This window comes from Nicotiana tomentosiformis, chromosome 12 (genome assembly GCF_000390325.3).
Source record: "Nicotiana tomentosiformis chromosome 12, ASM39032v3, whole genome shotgun sequence".
NCBI classification, from domain to species: Eukaryota; Viridiplantae; Streptophyta; class Magnoliopsida; order Solanales; family Solanaceae; genus Nicotiana; species Nicotiana tomentosiformis.
In genome coordinates this window covers 40,103,196-40,111,028 of record NC_090823.1, presented here as the reverse complement: position 1 = coordinate 40,111,028, position 7,833 = coordinate 40,103,196, and positions in this window count along the sequence as shown.

Genomic DNA, 7,833 nt, shown 5'->3' with positions numbered 1-7,833 from the left:
TCTGTCCATCCGGTTTTTCACGTATCTATGCTACGGAAGTGCATTGGCGATCCTACCCGAGTGGTGCCCACAGATGATTTGCAGATTATAGAGGACTTGTCATACAAGGAAATTCCAGTTGCCATCCTAGACCGACAAATCCGCAAGCTACGAAATAAGGAGGTAGCTTCCGTGAAGGTTTTATGGAGGAGCAAGAATGTAGAAGAGATGACATGGGAATCGGAGGAAGAAATGAAGTCTAAATACCCCCACCTATTTCAAACTGAAGATATGGTTCGAGATGGGACGCTACAACATAGCTCTATGTAGGCTAGCAGGTCATCAGGTAAGCTTTTATTTTTCACTTTCAATATTTATGATTTACGGTCGGTGAGGCAAATTGCTGCTATTTATAAAGATTGGCCATATGTGGCATGCATAGTATGTTTCTGGCTACGTGCAGGTTGGTTTTAACCTAGTGTACGAAGGATACTTTGGCAAAATTTTCCAAAGTCTCTAAGAGTAAACATTCGAGGACGAATGTTCCCAAGGGGGGAGTGATGTTACACCCTATATTTTCGTACGTAAAAATGCGTCGTAAGCAAACTAATGTAGGACCAAAAATGAGATAATATTTAAAAGTATATAAAGTAAGTTAATCATGTTACCTCTGAGGTTACAAATATTGAAGATCATGAACAACAAGTACAAAGAGGGTTGGACAGTTCAGAAGCTAAAGCAATTAAATAAAACAATGTTTCGTCGAAAGTCGACAAGTTGGAAATGTTATAACATGTACCTTTGGGGTGAGACTAGGGTGATTAACATGATAAGGAGATTATGTTATGATTTATGTTAGTCGTATGATAGTCGTGTGTTATGTTTTGAAGTCAAGCGAGTGGTGGAACAAAAGTCGATGAAAGTCATCACAAGTTACGTTCATAAGTTTTACAGAAACTTTGGGTCAAATGTAACTGCAATTTTCTCCCAATATACTTAGATTTATGGGGTGTTCCACACATCAAATTAAAGATCTATGAGTCTATTTTCCAACGCATTAAACCGTTTGTCAATACGACATCGGAGTAGAGAGATATGGGCATGTTTGCGATACTGCGCAAGCTGCTAGGTGACAAGTAGGTGTGTCACCTACTTGCTTAAATGAAAGCCCAAAAATGGGCCATTTCGGGTCGTCCAAAGAGGCCTTTTAAAGGCCTATTTTCTTCATATATTAGACTTAAAATAGAGCATAATAACCAGACATAAGCTCTGCAAAGAATCCTCCCAAATATTTCCCACAAACCCTAATTGATTTTCTCTCCCTTTCAAGTTCTAATTGGAGGTAAAACCTAGAGTTTGAAGAACCAAGATAGGAGCTGAGTTATCCAACAAATAAGGTGAGTTTACTGATCTCTTTCATCCATTTTTTCTGCTGTAAATTCATGGTAAGTCGTTCTATACTTGTAAGAACTCAGGGGATGGTGATCGGAAGCCGTGAGTTCGAGTTATTCACTTGTAGCGGACTGTTTTGTGGACTGTTTTGTGTTGATGTTGGGCTGCGTGTTTTACTACTGTTTTGTGGAGTTTTGGAGGAGGAAGAGGGTGTAGAAACACCATATAAATGTAGTGTGGTTGGCTGGTCATTCGTCATAACATTTCCGGGTCGTTTGACACTACTACGGTGGTCGTTTTATGTATGAAGAGATTGGGGTGTGTTGGGCTGTTTTGTAGTATTTGATGGCGTATATATGGCTGGAAAATGATGTATATATGTTGTTATTGTTCTGTTCTAGTATTGTTGGTGTTATCTTGAATTTGGAGGAAGTAAGGATTATAGGGGAGATGCTGCCCGTTTTAATACAAAATAAGTTTATCGTTCGTTGTGCGATAGTTGTACCTTTCGTAACTTAACGATAGTATTATTATCATTCTTGTAGATTAAGGTGCGAAGAGGTGAGTTCAACTTGGTGATTAGAAAGATTGTGATAAGGTATGTTAAGGCTAAGCCCTTCCTTTATTTTGGCATGATCTCGTAGCTACATGTGTTAATAATGAGACATAAAGAGAAGTTCGTATTCATGAATTTATTCACATTATTCTAGTCTCATAAGTTACAATATTATTCCTTATCGAGACTTCATATTCAGTTTAGTTTTGTCTTTATTCAGTCAAGAGAGAAGAGAGTCTATATATATATATATACAGTATTACACTATTTTCACCACCATCGAGCTATAATCGTTGGGCAGGCCCCTATTGGGAAACCTCTGATCAGATGGTAAGTTACATATACTGAGCCTACTGTGGCCGAGCGCCTATGAGCGAGCCCAGGATGGCCGAGATACAGAGCCCAGTATGGCCAAGCGCCTATGAGGGAGCCTACTACGGCCGAGCATTTACACGTACCGAGCCTTATAGGGCCAGACATTTATTTTACTTACTATATTGAAGGAGTTTAGTCACTATCAGCAGGTAAGTATATCTCCAGATCATCTTTGACTCTCAGTTATTTCCAGTTATTATATTATCAGTTCAGTTTCGATTTTCAGTTATGTTATTGCCTTACATACTCGGTACATTATTTCGTACTGACGTCCCTTTTTAGGGGACGCTGCATTTCATGCATGCAGGTTCAGATAGACAGAAGAGTAGACCTCCTCAGTAGGTGTTTCCAGAGTTTAGCCTGATCGGTAAGCTCCACATCCTTCAGAGTTATCGGGTCTAGGTTTTTGTGTGCATCTTATGTATGTATTTATATATATAATATGGGTAGGTCGGGGCCCTGTTCCGATCACAATATATCTATCAGTAGAGGCTTGTAGACATATCATGTTGGTTAGTATAGTATGTTAGGTTTGTAGGCCTGGTATGTATAATTTGGTGGTTTGTCAGCTGTAGTAGCTATGACGGCCTTTTCAGCCTAGCTTTATATTGATGTTTAGTTAGCGCTAGTTTCCATTCTATTTCATATTTTGCTTCACAAATTGTCTTGCAAGGTGGCCCCATGGCCAAAGTATGACATTATGTGTTCAGAGTCCCTTAGTCGCAATTTGGTACGCCAGGTTAGGTGAGGCACCGGGTGCTTGTCTCGCTCCTATGTTCGGGGCGTGACACCAACCATACTGCATAACAAGCCAAATTTGTGAATCTCATCTCATATTGAGTCACTATCATACCCTCAAGGCGTAACTGCTCAAACTTCCTACACAACTCCTCTCTACGAGTCTGTGGGACAAACTTTTATTAGAAGAGAACTAAGAACTCATGCCATGTAAGTGGTGTTGCATCGGTTGGCCTGCGTAACTCTTAAGTCTACCACCATCTGTAAGCTACCCCTATTAGCTAAAAAGTAGTAAATGCAACCCCAATGGTGTCCCAAATAAACGATGTGCGAAGAATCCGCTAACACCTATCTAGAAAATCTTGAGCATCCTCTGACTCTACTCCACTTAACTCTGGAGGCGTAAGCCTCCCAAACTGCTCTAACCTCTTCTGCTCCTCATCACGCATAAGTGGACCAAACTCAGCCTGAGCAGCAACAACCGACTGAACTGGCAATATAGTCGGTGTCTAATGACCTTGAGCTAGCTGCTCTGGAGTACGGGCAGCAGGAGTCTTGGCACCTCCCGCAGCCTGTGAGGTGGCTGGTGCAGCTAGAATCGAAACCGCTTGATCCAGGCTCGTGCACACACTCAAAATCTGGGCTAAGGCATCCTGAAGATAGGGAATAACAAAGGGTATTGTTGGTTCATAAGCGGGTCCCACCGTCTCAACAATATCTTATGCATGATCCTCAGTTAGAGCAACTAGTGGCTCTATAGGTGCTTTTCTGGCTATAGTATGAGCCACACCTCATCCCCTACAGCGGCCCCAAACTCTCGTCACCCTAACTGGTGGTACTGGTGGTCGTCTGTCTGATTCGGTCGCTCGTGTCCTCACCATCTGTAAGATACTAGAAGAGTCAAGTTTCAAACTTTGGAAATAACAAATCCGCACGACAAGAATGAAAGAAAGTAAAGTTTTCCTAGCAGTGCGGTAGCCTCTCGAAGATAATTATAGACGTCTTCGTACCGATCTGCAAGACTCTACTAAACTTGCCCATGACTCGTAATACCTATGAACTTAGTGGCCTAAAACCAACTTGTCATGACCCAAAACCCAACCACTCATGATGGCGCCTAAAACACTTGATAGGCAAGTCGAACATAACAATAATATACCATAATAGCAGAAAAGGCATAAACAACATGAGTCTGAAACCTTAATATAGTACAATATCGCTAATACATGATAAATTCCCTTGAAACTGGTAAATACAGAGACATGAGCTCTACAACAGAATACAAGTCTGAAAGACAACAATACATAAGAAAAGAGACGCCAAGACTACGAGGGAGAATGCAGCTTTACCTCGTCTCTCGATACTTAGCTCAACATGCAACTCCGCTACTGATGACTGATCCCAATACCTTGATCTACACAATTAAGTACAGAGTGTAGCATGAGTACAACCAGCCCAATATACGTAGCAAGTATTATAAACAACCTCGGCGAGGTAAAAGAAACAAGAATTATAAATGATACTAGCTATAACATATACAGTTTCATCAATTTCACAAGTATAGAACAATAATGTGATAAAGTCATAAAGCACAGAAAAGACCATCTACGTGTGTGCACAATTACTCAAGTGCTCTGCTCAGTCAATGTTACAGCATATAAAGATGACGTGCAATTAATTCACGTGAATAACCACGAAAATTACAAGTAAAGATGAAATGCAAACCCAAAACAAACACTGGTCAGAATTTCCTAAAATATGTGTGTACACCATCAAGAGAGAAACATGATAGGGTGACCCTAGGGGGATGGATCCGTATCCACATGCTACACGGACAACTCACGTCCTGTACGGATAACTCACGTGCTAATAATAACAATTTGCCCAGTGTGGTCACAAGCTACCAGTCCAAATCATAACACACAGAAGCAAATATACGAGAATGTATGTACATGATCAATGATTATCAACTTTCATACTCCTGCACTGGTATAATGGCATGCTAAATTATAGACATGTGCAAAGTGTATTATCATAGCTCAAATTGGTAGTTTCATCACAGACATAGCAACTATCAAGTTCATTCTGGTAATTATTCTCTATGTGACCTCAAACATTTCTCAAATAGTTAACCACAAGGTTACAAATATGAGAAACATCATAGCTTAAAGATTAAAAGTCAATTCTAGGCATATCATAGCCTAGTCACTTAACGAACATGGATAAATACCCCGGTGCTCGCACATGGGATCCAATCCCGTACATATGCGCACCCATAGCACATAGCTATCATGAATAATTCAGGCATCTAGTGACTCAACCAAGATTGGGTAAGATACTTACCTCTAGAAAGCCAAATCACTACTCTAACAAGCACTTCCCATGCGTATCGATCTCCGAACGGCTCGAATCTATCCGAAATAACTTAATACCATCAAAAATAGCCATAGAAAACAATTTCAAATGATAAAGCTAAAGTCTTGAATCAAATATGCAAAGTCAACCCCGGGCTCGCACCCCGGAACACGGCAAAATTGACAAATTACGAACACTCATTCAATTACTAGTACAAGCATACTAATTTCATCTAATTCCATCCACAAATCGACCCTCAAGTCACCAAATCTCGTTCTCTGATACCATGGTCTAAAATCTCAAATTTCACTTCAAATTCACATAAACAAGGTGTAATAATCTATGGGTAATCAATATTTATCAACAAAGGTGATTAAACATCACTTACCTCTTCAATTGTAGCAAATTCCCTCTCAAAAATTGCCCTTAGCCGAATTCCAAATCTCCCAAAATGAGAAAACACTCAAAACCTTCGAATATAAGAACCTGTCAGTTAATCCGCACATGCGGTCAATTAACCGCATCTGCGGTCCTGCTTTTGTGGAAAGTTGGCCGCATCTGCAGCTAACTCCAAAATCCGGCCTTCTGCTTTTGCGGACAAAAACTCACACATGCGGCGTCGCATCTACGAAAATTCCTTCGTATATGTAGAAATCACTAAACTCTCTGCTCGTCCTCTTTTGCAGGATCGTAGCCGCTTTTATGGCACCGAACATGCAGACTCCTTGCGCACTTGCACCCAGCTGTCTGTATCTGCGGACTCCCTCAACAGCTTCCCTTTGCACTTTTGTGACCACGAAGGCGCTTCTACGGGCTCGCACCTGCTACCGATCCATCTTACATGCAAATACACCAGGCATCAGAAACTTCAGCCAAACACCTAAGTCCAAAGATGACCTGAACTACACCCGAACAATACTCGGGGCATCCGTGACCCCATCCAAATGTATAAACAAGTCCTAAAACATAATGCTGACTTACTCGAAGCCTGAAATCACATCAAACAATATTAAAATCAAGAATCGCACCCCAATGAAGACCTAATGAAACAAATGAACTTCCAACTTCTAAAACTAATACCAAACCATACAAAATCAACTCTGAATGACCTCAAAGTTTGCACACAAGTCTCAAATGATACAATGGACCTATTACAATTTCCAGAACTAAAATTAGAATTCGATATCAAAAAAGTCAACTCTCGATCAAACCTCGCAATCTTCCAAACCTTTAACTTTCCAACGTTCGCGAAAAAGTCTCAAACCAACCTACAGGCCTCCAAATCAATATCCGAATATATGCCTAAGTCCAAAATTACCATACAAAGCTATCGGAACAATAAAAATCTCATTCGGGAGTCATTTATACTAAGTCAAATGCCGGTCAACTCTTCCAACTTAATCCCCCAACCATGAGACTAAGTATCCCAGTTCACTACGAAATATCTCTGAAACCAAACCAATGACCCCGAAAAGTCACAAATAAATATATAAGAGGCAATAAATAGGGGAACGAGATTATAATGCACAAAAATAACTGGCCATGTCGTTATATTTGAACAATTTCACTACCAATGATTAGAATTAGCAAGGAGATGGAGAAATGAGTAGAATAGTCTAGCATAAGTTAGGGAGTATTTTGATGTAGATGTCCTTACAAATATGAGAGTTGATATGACAAAGATTGCAAATCAGGTTAGGTATGTTGACTATGGCACAGGCTCTACCAATGCAGCATATTCAATACATGCATATATGTTGTGAGATATATAGAGATGGTCATACAGCTGGCCAATGCTCTTTGAATCTTGAGTGGATATACTATGTGAGACAATAAAGTACGGGTCCAATAAAATAGAACACTCAATATGGGGAACACTTACTGTCCTAATTTGATGAATCACCCTAACTTCTCATAGTTGAAATTAAAACAAAAAACACACCTCAAAGGAAACATCAACAACCGCAAAAACCACTATAAAAAGATGATGAGAGTGTGATTGACTTGTTGAAAAGATTGTTGACCGACAATAAACAAACAAGTTTATAAAATTGGTAGTTTAGGATATATGTTTGAAACTTGGAGAGGCAAGCTTGTAAAATTGCGAGTAACTAAGCAGCTAGACCTGTTGGAGCCCTTCCTAGTGATACTAATAAAAATTCTCAAGATAATGCAATGACATTGAGGAATGAGAGAGAATAGGTAAAGATACAGAAAAAGAAGAAGGACCAATCTTGTCTGAAAGAAGAAAGACTCCCAACAATTGTACAAGTGACTAAGAAAAATATTACAGGGTCTGAGAAAGTAGTAGTCGAAAGGATCCACCACCCTTCCCTCAGAGGCTGAAAAAGAAAAATAATGAACACATTTTTAACGGGCTTCTAGATATGTTGAAACAGGTACATTTGAACATTCCAATTGTGCATATGCTTTGCAAT